At 38.7% G+C, this 12344-nt stretch overlaps 2 non-coding genes across 2 annotated transcripts; one reads left to right on the top strand and one right to left on the bottom strand.

The window, feature by feature from the left end:
• The first annotated feature begins 3873 nt into the window (after positions 1–3873).
• LOC148581479 (small nucleolar RNA R71) lies at positions 3874–3981 on the top strand. The gene has a single exon (XR_015895731.1). It is a non-coding gene; the product is annotated as a small nucleolar RNA R71 (small nucleolar RNA).
• A 4289-nt stretch (positions 3982–8270) lies between these two features.
• On the bottom strand, positions 8271–8378 carry LOC148581478 (small nucleolar RNA R71). The gene has a single exon (XR_015899626.1). It is a non-coding gene; the product is annotated as a small nucleolar RNA R71 (small nucleolar RNA).
• Positions 8379–12344: the final 3966 nt, after the last annotated feature.

The raw sequence follows: 12344 nt of genomic DNA, 5'->3' as shown, positions 1-12344 counted from the left end.
CAAAAAGTATTGTCACCACATCAAAATAATTAAACTAGTTTCAAGGATGAATTTGAAACCATGTACTTCTTGTTCTTTTGTAATTAAAACATTTTTCATTTAAGAGAGGTGATGGATTCATAGGACATTTATAGCTTTAAGACATAGACACTTAAACACTAATGATCATCTAGTAAATACACAAACATAAATAAAACATAAAGCATAATAAACAAAAAACAGAAAGTAAGAACAAGGAGATTAAGGAATGGGTCCACCTTAGTGTGGGTGACGTCTTCCTCTTCTTGAAGAACCAATGGTGCTCTTGAGCTCCTCTATATCTCTTCCTTGTCTTTGTTGCTCCATCCCTAGTGATTTTGGTGCTCCTATCCTTAGTTGCTCCCAATAGTTGTGTGGAGGGAAATGTATCCCTTGAGGTATCTCAAGGATTTCATGGTGGGGAATTTCCTCATGCTCTTGCTGAGGTCCATGATCTCTTGTTTGCTCCATCCTTTTCTTAGTGATGGGCTTGTCCTCTTCAATGAGGATGTCTCCCTCTATGTCAATTCCAGCCGAATTGCAGAGGTGGCATATGAGGTGAGGAAAGGCTAACCTTGCCCAAGTGGAGGACTTGTCAGCCACCTTGTAAAGTTCTCGAGGTATAATCTCATGAACTTCCACCTCCTCTCCAATCATGATACTATGGATCATGATGGCTCAGTCTATAGTAACTTCAGACCGGTTACTAGTAGGAATGATTGAGCGTTGAATGAACTCTAACCATCCCCTAGCCACTGGTTTGAGGTCATGCCTTTTTAATTGAACCGGCTTGCCTCTTGAGTCAATTTTCGATTGAGCTCCTTCTACACATATGTCCATGAGGACTTGGTCCAACCTTTGATCAAAGTTGACCCTTCTTGTGTAGGGGCGTGCGTTCTCTTCCATCATTGGCAAGTTGAACGCCAGCCTTACATTTTCCGGACTGAAGTCTAAGTATTTCCCCCGAACCATGGTGAGCCAATGCTTTGGATTCGGGTTCACACTTTGATCATGGTTCCTAGTGATCCATGCGTTTGCATAGAACTCTTGGACCATTAAGATCCCGACTTGTTGAATGGAGTTGGTGAGAACTTCCCAACCTCTTCTTCGGATCTCATGTCGGATCTCCGGATACTCATTCTTTTTGAGCTTGAAAGGAACCTCAGGGATCACTTTCTTCTTAGCCACAACTTCATAGAAGTGGTCTTGATGGACCTTTGAGATGAATCTCTCCATCTCCCATGACTCAGAGATGGAAGCAATTGCCTTTCCTTTCCTCTTTCTTGAGGTTTCTCTGGCCTTAGGTGCCATTAATGGTTATGGAAAAACAAAAAGCAATGCTTTTACCACACCAAACTTAAAAGGTTTACTTGTCCCCGAGCAAAAGAAGAAAGAAAGTAGTAGAAGAAGAAGAAAATGGAGGAGATAGGGGAAGAAGATGTATTCGGCCAAGGAGAAGAAGAGAGGGTTGCTTTGTGTGAAAATGAAGAAGGAGTGAGGGGTTTATATAGGAGTGAGGGGGGTTGTAGGGTTCGGCCATTAGGGTTGGGTTTGGGAGGGAAAAATAGTTTGAATTTTGAAGGTAGGTGGGGTTTATGGGGAAGAGAGGATGGATGTGAGTGGTGAAGAGGTGATGGGAAAGAGTGATTGAGGTGATTGGTGAAGGGTATTTGGGGAAGAGAGTTACGAAAAGGTGTGAAGAGGAGAGAAGAAGATGTGGGGATCCTGTGGGGTCCACAGATCAAGTGGGGTCAAGGACTTAGCATCCCTACTCCAATTAGGCGTGTAAAACGCCCTTGCTGTGCAATCCTGGCGTTTAACGCCAGACTGCTGCCTGTTTTTGGCGTTTAACGCCAGGTAGATGCTTGTTTCTGGCGTTAAACACCAGCTTGGTGCTTGTTTCTGGTGTTAAACGCCAGACAGATGCTTGTTTCTGGCGTTTAAACGCCAGACTGCTCTCCTCCAGGGTGTGCTATTTTCAATGCTGTTTTTCATTCTGTTTTTGATTTTTTAGTAGTTTTTGTGACTTCACATGATCATCAACCTAATAAAACACGAAATAACAAAAAGAAAATAAAATAGATATGATTAAATAACATTGGGTTGCCTCCCAATAAGCGCTTCTTTAATGTCAATAGCTTGACAGTGAGCTCTCATGGAGCCTCACAGATAATCAGAGCAAGGTTGGAACCTCCCAATACCAAACTTAGAGTTTGAATGTGGGGGTTCAACACCAAACTTAGTGTTTGGTTGTGGCCTTCCAACACCAAACTTAGAGTTTGACTGTGGGGGTTTTGGTTGACTCTGCAGTGAGAGAAGCTTTTCATGCTTCCTCTCCATGGTTACAGAAGGAGATCCTTGAGTCTTAAACACAAGGTTGTCCTCATTCAGTTAAAGGACCAATTCTCCTCTGTCCACATCAATCACAGCTCTTGCTGTGGCTAGGAAGGGTCTTCCAAGGATGATGGATTCATCCTCTTCCTTCCCAGTGTCTAGGATTATGAAATCAGCAGGGATGTAAAGGCCTTCAACCTTTACTAACACGTCCTCTACTTATCCATAAGCCTGTTTTCTTGAGTTGTCTGCCATCTCTAATGAGATTCTGGCAGCTTGCACCTCAAAGATCCCAAGTTTTTCCATTACAGAGAGTGGCATTAAGTTTATTCCTGACCCTAGGTCACACAGAGCCTTTTCAAAGGTTATGGTGCCTATGTTACAGGGAATTAGGAATTTACCAGGATTCTGTTTCTTTTGAGGTAAATTCTGCCTATCCAATGCATTTAGTTCATTGGTGAGCAAGGGAGGTTCATCTTCCCAAGTCTCATTACCAAATAATTTGGCATTCAGCTTCATGATTGCACCAAGGTACTTAGCAACTTGCTCTTCAGTAATTTCTTCATCCTCTTCAGAGGACGAATACTCATCAGAGCTCATGAAGGGCAGAAGGAGGTTCAATGGAATCTCTATGGTCTCTAATTGAGCCTCAGATTCCTTTGGTTCCTCGAAGGGAAACTCCTTAGTGGTCACTGGACGTCCCAGGAGGTCTTCCTCACTAGGATTCACGTCCTCCTCCTCCCTTGTAGGTTCGGCCATGATGGTTAAATCAATGGCCTTGCACTCTCTCTTTGGATTTTCTTCTGTATTGCTTGGGAGAGTACTAGGAGGAGTTTCAGTGACTCTTTTACTCAGCTGGCCCACTTGTGCCTCCAAATTTCTAATGGAAGACCTTGTTTCATTCATGAAACTTATAGTGGCCTTAGATAGATCAGAGACTATATTTGCTAAGCTATATGGATTCTGCTCAGAATTCTCTGTCTGATGCTGAGTGGATGATGAAAAAGGCTTGCTATTGCTAAACCTATTTCTTCCACCATTATTGAAGCCTTGTTGAGGCTTTTGTTGATCCTTCCATGAGAAATTTGGATGATTTCTCCATGAGGGATTATAGGTGTTTCCATAGAGTTCACCCATGTAATTCACCTTTGCTATTGCAGGGTTCTCAGGATCATAAGCTTCTTCTTCAGAAGATGCCTCTTTAGTACTGTTGGATGATTCCTTCAATCCATTCAGACTCTGAGAGATCATATTGACTTGCTGAGTCAATATTTTATTCTGAGCCAATATGGCATTCAGAGTATTAATTTCAAGAACTCCCTTCCTTTGAGGTGTCTCATTACTCACAGGATTCCTTTCAGAAGTGTACATGGACTGGTTATTTGCAACCATGTCAATGAGTTCCTGAGCTTCTGCAGGCGTTTTCTTTAGGTGAATGGATCCACTTGCAGAATGGTCCAATGACATCTTTGATAATTCAAACAGACCATCATAGAATATATCCAGGATGGTCCATTCTGAAAGCATGTCAGAAGGACACTTTTTGGTCAGTTCCTTGTATCTTTCCCAAGCTTCATAGAGGGATTCACCTTCTTTCTATCTGAAGGTTTGAACATCCACTCTAAGCTTGCTAAGCTTTTGAGGAGGAAAGAACTTGGCTAAGAAAGACGTGACCAGCTTATCCCAAGAGTTCAGGCTATCCTTAGGTGGAGAGTCCAACCATATTCTAGCTCTGTCTCTTACAGCAAATGGGAAAAGCATAAGCCTGTAGACCTCAGGATCAACCCCATTGGTCTTAACAGTATCACAGATTTGCAAGAATTCAGTTAAGAACTGAAAAGGATCTTCTGATGGAAGTCCATGAAACTTGCAGTTTTGTTGCATCAGAGAAACTAATTGAGGTTTTAGCTCAAAATTGTTTGCTCTAATGGCAGGGATTGAGATGCTTCTTCCATGTAAATTAGAATTTGGTGCAGTAAAGTCACCAAGCATCTTCCTTGCATTGTTGTTATTTTTGGCCATGTCTCCTTCTTTTTCGAAAATTTCTGTCAGATTTTCTCCAAAGAGTTGTGCTTCAGCTTCCCTTAGCTTCCTCTTCAGAGTCATTTCAGGTTCAGGATCAGCTTCAACAAGAATATTCTTATCCTTGTTCCTGCTCATATGAAAAAGAAGAAAACACAAAATAAAATATGGAATCCTCTATGTCACAGTATAGAGATTCCTTTATGTGAGTAGAAGAAGAAAAGAATAGAAGAAGAGAAATTCGAACACCAAGAGGAAGAGAGGGTTCGAATTTTGAGATGAAGAGAAGTGTTAGTAAATAAATAAAATAATTAGAAAGAGATGAGGGGGAGAGAATAATTTTCGAAAATAATTGAGAAGAAAAGAAAAATATTTTTGTTTTTAATTTAAAATTAAAGTTAAAATTCGAAAATTAAAGATAAAAATGAAATTAAATTAAATTTAAAACAATTAATTAATTAAAAAGGAATTTTGAAAAAGAGGAAGGTGATTTTCGAAAATTAGAGATAGAGAGTTAGTTAGGTAGTTTTGAAAAAGATATGATTGAAACAAAAAGATAGGATTAGTTTGAAAAAGATTTGAAAATCAATTTTAAAAAGATAAGAGGTTAGAAAAGATTTTGAAATTGATTTTAAAAAAGATGTGATTGAAACTTATTTTGAAAAAGATTTGAAAAAGAAATTTAAAAAGATTTGATTTTTGAAATCAAAGTTGATTACTTGACTAACAAGAAACTAAAAAGATATGATTCTAGAGTTTAAAGATTGAACCTTTCTTACTAGGCAAGTAACAGACTTAAAAAATTTTGAATCAATCACATTAATTGTTAGCATTAATTTCGAAAATATGAAACAAAAATAAGAAAAAGATTTTTGAAAATCATTTTGAAATTTTCGAAAATCATAAAAGAAAAATGGGAAAGATTTGATTTTTGAAAAAGATTTGAAAAAAAAAGATAGAATTTTTAAATTGAAAATTTGATTTGACTCATAAGAAACAACTAAATTTTAAAAAGTTTTGAAAAAGTCAACTCAAATTTTCGAAAATTTATGAGAGAAAAAGGGAAAGATATTTTTTTATTTTTGAATTTTAATGATGAGAGAGAAAAACACAAAAAATGACTCAAAACATGAAAATGCAAGATCAAAACACATAATGTCAAGATGAACATCAAGAACATATTTTTGAAAATTTTTAAGAAAAGAAAACATGCAAGACACCAAACTTAGAAATTTTTAATATTTAGACTCTAAGAATTCAAGAATGCATATGAAAAACAAGAAAAGACACAAAACAAGAAAATATGAAGATCAAACAAGAAGACTTGTCAAGAACAACTTGAAGATCATGAAGAATGCAATGCATGAATTTTTCGAAAAAATGCACAAATTTTAAAAACATGCAATTGACACCAAACTTAAAAATTGACACTAGACTCAAACAAGAAACACAAAATATTTTTTTATTTTTATAATTTTATAAAATTTTTTGGATTTTTCGAAAATTAATTGGAAAAAGAAAAATAAGGATTTCAAAATTTTTAATAGGAATTCCAGGAATCTTGCAATGTTAGTCTAAAGCTCCAGTCCAGGAATTAGACATGGCTTACTAGCCAGCCAAGCTTTCAGTGAAAGCTCCAGTCCAAAACACTAGACATGGCCAATGGCCAGCCAAGCTTCAGCAGAACATTACATTCAATAATTAATTTGCTAAGAAAGACAAAGAAGCTCTTCTCTTGAGTATAAGTGAAACCTCGGTCCAAAAGAAGTTAGACATGGCTTTACAGCCAGCCAGGATTCAACATATCCCATGAAATTCAAGAATTCCTTCTTAAAAATTCTAAAGAAAAATATATTTTTGAAAAGATTTATTTTTATTTTTTCGAAAATAAAGGACAAATTTTTGAAATATTTTTTTGAAAAATTTTTGAAAATAAAACAAAAAGAAGATTACCTAATCTGAGCAACAAGATGAACCGTCAGTTGTCCAAACTCGAACAATCCCCAGCAACGGCGCCAAAAACTTGGTGCGCAGAAATCGTGACGGTTCCATTCCTTGGTAACGGCGCTAAAAACTCAATACGCACGTTCATAATCTTAGTTCTTTGTCACAACTTCGCACAACTAACCAGCAAGTGCACTGGGTCATCCAAGTAATAAACCTTACGTGAGTAAGGGTCGATCCCACGGAGATTGTCGGCTTGAAGCAAGCTATGATCACCTTGTAAATCTCAGTCAGGTAGATTCAAATGGTTGTAGAGAATTGATAATTAAAACATAATTAAAATATAAATTAGGATAGAGATACTTATGTAATTCATTGGTGAGAATTTCAGATAAGCGTATAGAGATGCTTTCGTTTCTCCTGAACCTCTGCTTTCCTGCTGTCGTCATCCAATCATTCCTACTCTCTTCCATGGCAAGCTGTATGTTAGGTATCACCGTTGTCAATGGCTACATCCTATCCTCTCAGTGAAAATGGTCCAATGCGCTGTCACTGCATGGCTAATCATCTGTCGGTTCTCGATCATACTGGAATAGGATCCAATGATCCTTTTGCGTCTGTCACTACGCCCAGCACTCGCGAGTTTGAAGCTCGTCGCAGCCATCCCTTCCTAGATCCTACTCGGAATACCACAGACAAGGTTTAGACTTTTCGGATCTCAAGAATATCCATCCATGGGTTCTAACTTATACCACGAAGATTCTAATATCTCGGACTCGGTCCTCTGTATTAGATATCTAAGAGATATTCATTCTAGCTTGTTTGCATGTAGAACGGAAGTGTTTGTCAGGCACGCATTCGTAAGTGAGAATGATGATGAGCGTCACATAATCATCACATTCATCATGTTCTTGGGTGCGAATGAACATCTTAGAATAGGAATAAGCTTGAATTGAATAGAAAAACAATAGTACTTTGCATTAATTCATGAGGAACAGCAGAGCTCCACACCTTAATCTATGATGTGTAGAAACTCTACCGTTGAAAATACATAAGAACAAGGTCCAGGCATGGCCGAATGGCCAGCCTCCATGATCTAAGAACTAAACATCCAGAAATGTTAATACAATAGTAAAAAGTCCTATTTATGCTAAACTAGTTACTAGGCTTTACAGAAATGAGTAAATGATGCAGAAATCTACTTCCGGGGCCCACTTGGTGTGTGCTTGGGCTGAGCATTGAGCTTTACACATGTATAGGCTTCTCTTGGAGTTGAACGCCAGTTTGTAACCTGTTTTTGGCATTTAACTCCACTTTGCAACCTGTTTCTGGCGTTTAACTCCAGAATGTAGCATGGAACTGGCGTTGAACGCCAGTTTGTGTCGTCTAAACCGGGGCAAAGTATGGACTATTATAATTTTCTGGAAAGCCCTGGATGTCTACTTTCCAACGCAGTTGAGAGCGCGCCATTTGGAGTTCTGTAGCTCCAGAAAATCCACTTTGCGTGCAGGGAGGTCAGAATCCAGCAGCATCTGCAGTCCTTCTTCAACCTCTGAATCTGATTCTTGCTCAAGTCCCTCAATTTCAGCCAGAAAATATCTGAAATCACAGAAAAATACACAAACTCATAGTAAAGTCCAGAAATGTGATTTTTATTTAAAAACTAATAAAAATATACTGAAAACTAACTAAATCATACTGAAAACTATGTAAAAATAATGCCAAGAAGCGTATAAATTATCCACTCATCATTAACTAAATTCTTGCAGATCTGTAATACTGTTAAGACCAATGGAGTTGATCCCGAGGTCTACAGGCTTATGCTTTTCCCTTTTGCTATAAGAGACAGAGCTAGAATATGGTTGGACTCTCATCCTAAGGATAGCCTGAACTCTTGGGATAAGCTGGTCACGGCTTTCTTAGCCAAGTTCTTTCCTCCTCAAAAGCTTAGCAAGCTTAGAGTGGATGTTTAAACCTTCAAACAGAAGGAAGGTGAATCCCTCTATGAATCTTGAGAGAGATACAAGGAACTGACCAAAAAGTGTCCTTCTGACATGCTTTCAGAATGGACCATCCTGGATATATTCTATGATGGTCTGTCTAAATTATCAAAGATGTCATTGGACCATTCTGCAGGTGGATCCATTCACCTAAAGAAAATGCCTGCAGAAGCTCAAGAACTCATTGACATGGTTGCAAATAACCAGTTCATGTACACTTCTGAAAGGAATCCTGTGAATAATGGGACGCCTCAGAGGAAATGAGTTCTTGAAATTGATATTCTGAATACCATATTGGCTCAGAATAAAATATTGACTCAGCAAGTCAATATGATCTCTGAGAGTCTGAATGGATTGAAGGAATCATCCAACAGTACTAAAGAGGCATCTTCTGAAGAAGAAGCTTATGATCCTGAGAACCCTGCAATAGCAGAGGTGAATTACATGGGTGAACCCTATGGAAACACCTATAATCCCTCATGGAGAAATCATCTAAATTTCTCATGGAAGGATTGACAAAAGCCTTAACAAGGCTTTAATAATGGTGGAAGAAACATGTTTAGCAATAGCAAACCTTTTCCATCATCCACTCAGCAACAGACAGAGAATTCTGAGCAGAATCCATCTAGCTTAGCAAATATAGTCTCTAATCTATCTAAGGCCACTGTGAGTTTCATGAATGAAACAAGGTCCTCCATTAGGAATTTGGAGGCACAAGTGGGCCAGCTGAGTAACAGAGTCACTGAAATCCCTCCAAGTACTCTCCCAAGCAATACAGAAGAAAATCCAAAAAGAGAGTGCAAGGCCATAGCCTTACATGATGTGGCCGAACCCAAAGAGGAGGAGGAGAACGTGAATCCTAGTGAGGAAGACCTCCTGGGACATTCAGTGACCAATAAGGAGTATCCCTTTGAGGAACCAAAGGAATCTGAGGCTCATCTAGAGACCGTAGAGATTCCATTGAACCTCCTTCTGCCCTTCATGAGCTCTGATGAGTATTCTTCCTCTGAAGAGGATGAAGACATTACTGAAGAACAAGTTGCTAAATACCTTGGTGCAATCATGAAGCTAAATGCCAAATTATTTGGTAATGAGACTTGGGAAGATGAACCTCCCTTGCTCACCAATGAACTAAATGCATTGGATAGGCAGAAATTACCTCAAAAGAAACAGGATCCAGGAAAATTCTTAATACCTTGTACCATAGGCACCATGACCTTTGAGAAGGCTCTGTGTGACATGGGGTCAGGAATAAACTTAATGCCACTCTCTGTAATGGAGAAACTTGGGATCTTTGAGGTGCAAGCTGCCAGAATCTCATTAGAGATGGCAGATAACTCAAGAAAATAGGCTTATGGACAAGTAGAGGACGTGTTAGTAAAGGTTGAAGGCCTTTACATCCCTGCTGATTTCATAATCCTAGACACTGGGAAGGATGAGGATGAATCCATCATCCTTGGAAGACCCTTCCTAGCCACAGCAAGAGCTGTGATTGATGTGGACAGAGGAGAGTTGGTCCTCCAACTGAATGAGGACAACCTTGTCTTTGAAACTCAAGGATCTCCTTCTGTAACCATGGAGAGGAAGCATGAAAAGCTTCTCTCACTGCAGAGTCAACCAAAGCCCCCACAGTCAAACTCTAAGTTTGGTGTTGGGAGGCCACAACCAAACACTAAGTTTGGTGTTAAACCCCCACATTCAAACTCTAAGTTTGATGTTGGGAGGTTCCAACCTTGCTCTGATTATCTGTGAGGCTCCATGAGAGCTCACTGTCAAGCTATTGACATTAAAGAAGCGCTTGTTGGGAGGCAACCCAATGTTATTTAATCATATCTATTTTATTTTCTTTTTGTTATTTCGTGTTTTATTAGGTTGATGATCATGTGAAGTCACAAAAACTACTGAAAAATCAAAAACAGAATGAAAAATAGCATTGAAAACAGCACACCCTGGAGGAGAGCAGTCTGGCGTTTAAACGCCAGAAACAAGCATCTGTTTGGCGTTTAACACCAGAAACAGGCTACATTTAGGCGTTTAACGCCAGAAACAAGCAGCAATCTGGCGTTAAACGCCAGGATCGCATAGCAAGGGCGTTTTACACGCCTAATTTGAGCAGGGATGTTAAGTCCTTTGCCCCACTGGATCTGTGGACCCCACAGGATCCCCACCACTTCTTCTCTCCTCTTTCCACCTTTTCATAACACTCTTCCATAAATACCCTTCACCAATCACCTCCATTACTCCTCCAAAACCATGATACAACCCACCTACACCCACCCACTCAAATTCAAACCATCACTCCTTCCTTTTCACACATCATAACCACCTAAAAACCCCCTGGCCGAACCATTCTCATACTTCCATCTCCTCCATCTCTTCTTCTTCTCATCTTTCCTTTCTTCTTTTGCTCGGGGACGAGCAAACCTTTTAAGTTTGGTGTGGTAAAAGCATTGCTTTTTGTTTTTCCATAACCATTAATGGCACCTAAGGCCAGAGAAACCTCAAGGGATGCACTTTCCTCCATAAAACTATTGGGAAAAAATCAACACCTCCCTAGGAGAATTAAGTTCCAATATAGGACAACTAAGGGTGGAGCACCAAGAGCACTCCATCATCCTCCATGAGATTAGAGAAGATCAAAGAGCCATGAGGGAGAAGCAACAAAGGCAAGGAAGAGATATAGAGGAGCTCAAAAGCACCATTGGTTCTTCAATAAAAGGAAGACGCCACCCTCACTAAGGTGGACTCATTCCTTAATCTCCTTATCCATTTATTTTACTGTTTTTCGATTTTTGAGCCTTATGTTTTATTGATGTTTGTGTCTTTACTATATGATTATTAGTGTTTAAGTGTCTATGTCTTAAAGCTATGAATGTCCTATTACTCCATCACCTCTCTTAAATGAAAAATGTTTTAATTACAAAAGAACAAGAAGTACATGGTTTCGAATTCATCCTTGAAACTAGTTTAATTATTTTGATATGGTGACAATACTTTTTGTTTTCTGAATGAATGCTTGAACAGTGCATATGTCTTTTGAAGTTGATGTTTATGAATGTTAAATATGTTGGCTCTTGAAAGAATGATGAAAAAGGAGACATGTTATTTGATGATCTGAAAAATCATAAAAATGATTCTTGAAGCAAGAAAAAGCAGTGAATACAAAAGCTTGTGAAAAAAAAGAGAAAAGAAAAATGGCGAAAAAAAAAGGAAAAAAAAAGAAAAAGAAAAAGCAAGCAGAAAAAGCCAAAAGCTCTTTAAACCAAAAGGCAAGAGCAAAAAGCCAATAGCCCTTAAAACCAAAAGGCAAGGGTAAATAAAAAGGATCCAAGGCTTTGAGCATCAGTGGATAGGAGGGCCTAAAGGAATAAAATCCTGGCCTAAGCAGCTAAACTAAGCTGTCCCTAACCATGTGCTTGTGGCGTGAAGGTGTCAAGCCAAAAGCTTGAGACTGAGCGGTTAAAGTCGAGGTCCAAAGCTAAAAAAAAAAGTGTGCTTAAGAACCCTGGACACCTCTAATTGGGGACTTTAGCAAAGCTGAGTCACAATCTGAAAAGGTTCACCCAGTTATGTGTCTGTGGTATTTATGTATCCGGTGGTAATACTGGAAAACAAAGTGCTTAGGGCCACAGCCAAGACTCATAAAGTAGCTGATCAACATACTGAACTAGGAGAATCAATAACACTATTTGAACTCTGAGTTCCTATAGATGCCAATCATTCTGAACTTCAATGGATAAAGTGAGATGCCAAAACTATTCAAGAAGCAAAAAGCTACAAGTCCCGCTCATCTGATTGGAGCTAAGTTTCATTGATATTTTGGAATTTATAGTATATTCTCTTCTTTTTATCCTATTTGATTTTCAGTTGCTTGGGGACAAGCAACAATTTAAGTTTGGTGTTGTGATGAGCGGATAATTTAGTTAGTTTTCAGTATATTTTTATTAGTTTTTAAATAAAAATCACATTTTTGGACTTTACTATGAGTTTATGTGTTTTTCTGTGATTTCAGGTATTTTCTGGCTG

Source organism: Arachis ipaensis, chromosome B10, assembly GCF_059453495.1.
Source record: "Arachis ipaensis isolate K30076 ecotype BB chromosome B10, ASM5945349v1, whole genome shotgun sequence".
Taxonomy (NCBI): Eukaryota; Viridiplantae; Streptophyta; class Magnoliopsida; order Fabales; family Fabaceae; genus Arachis; species Arachis ipaensis.
The sequence above is the reverse complement of the archived record's forward strand: the minus strand, read 5'-3'. Positions and strand labels throughout refer to the sequence as shown.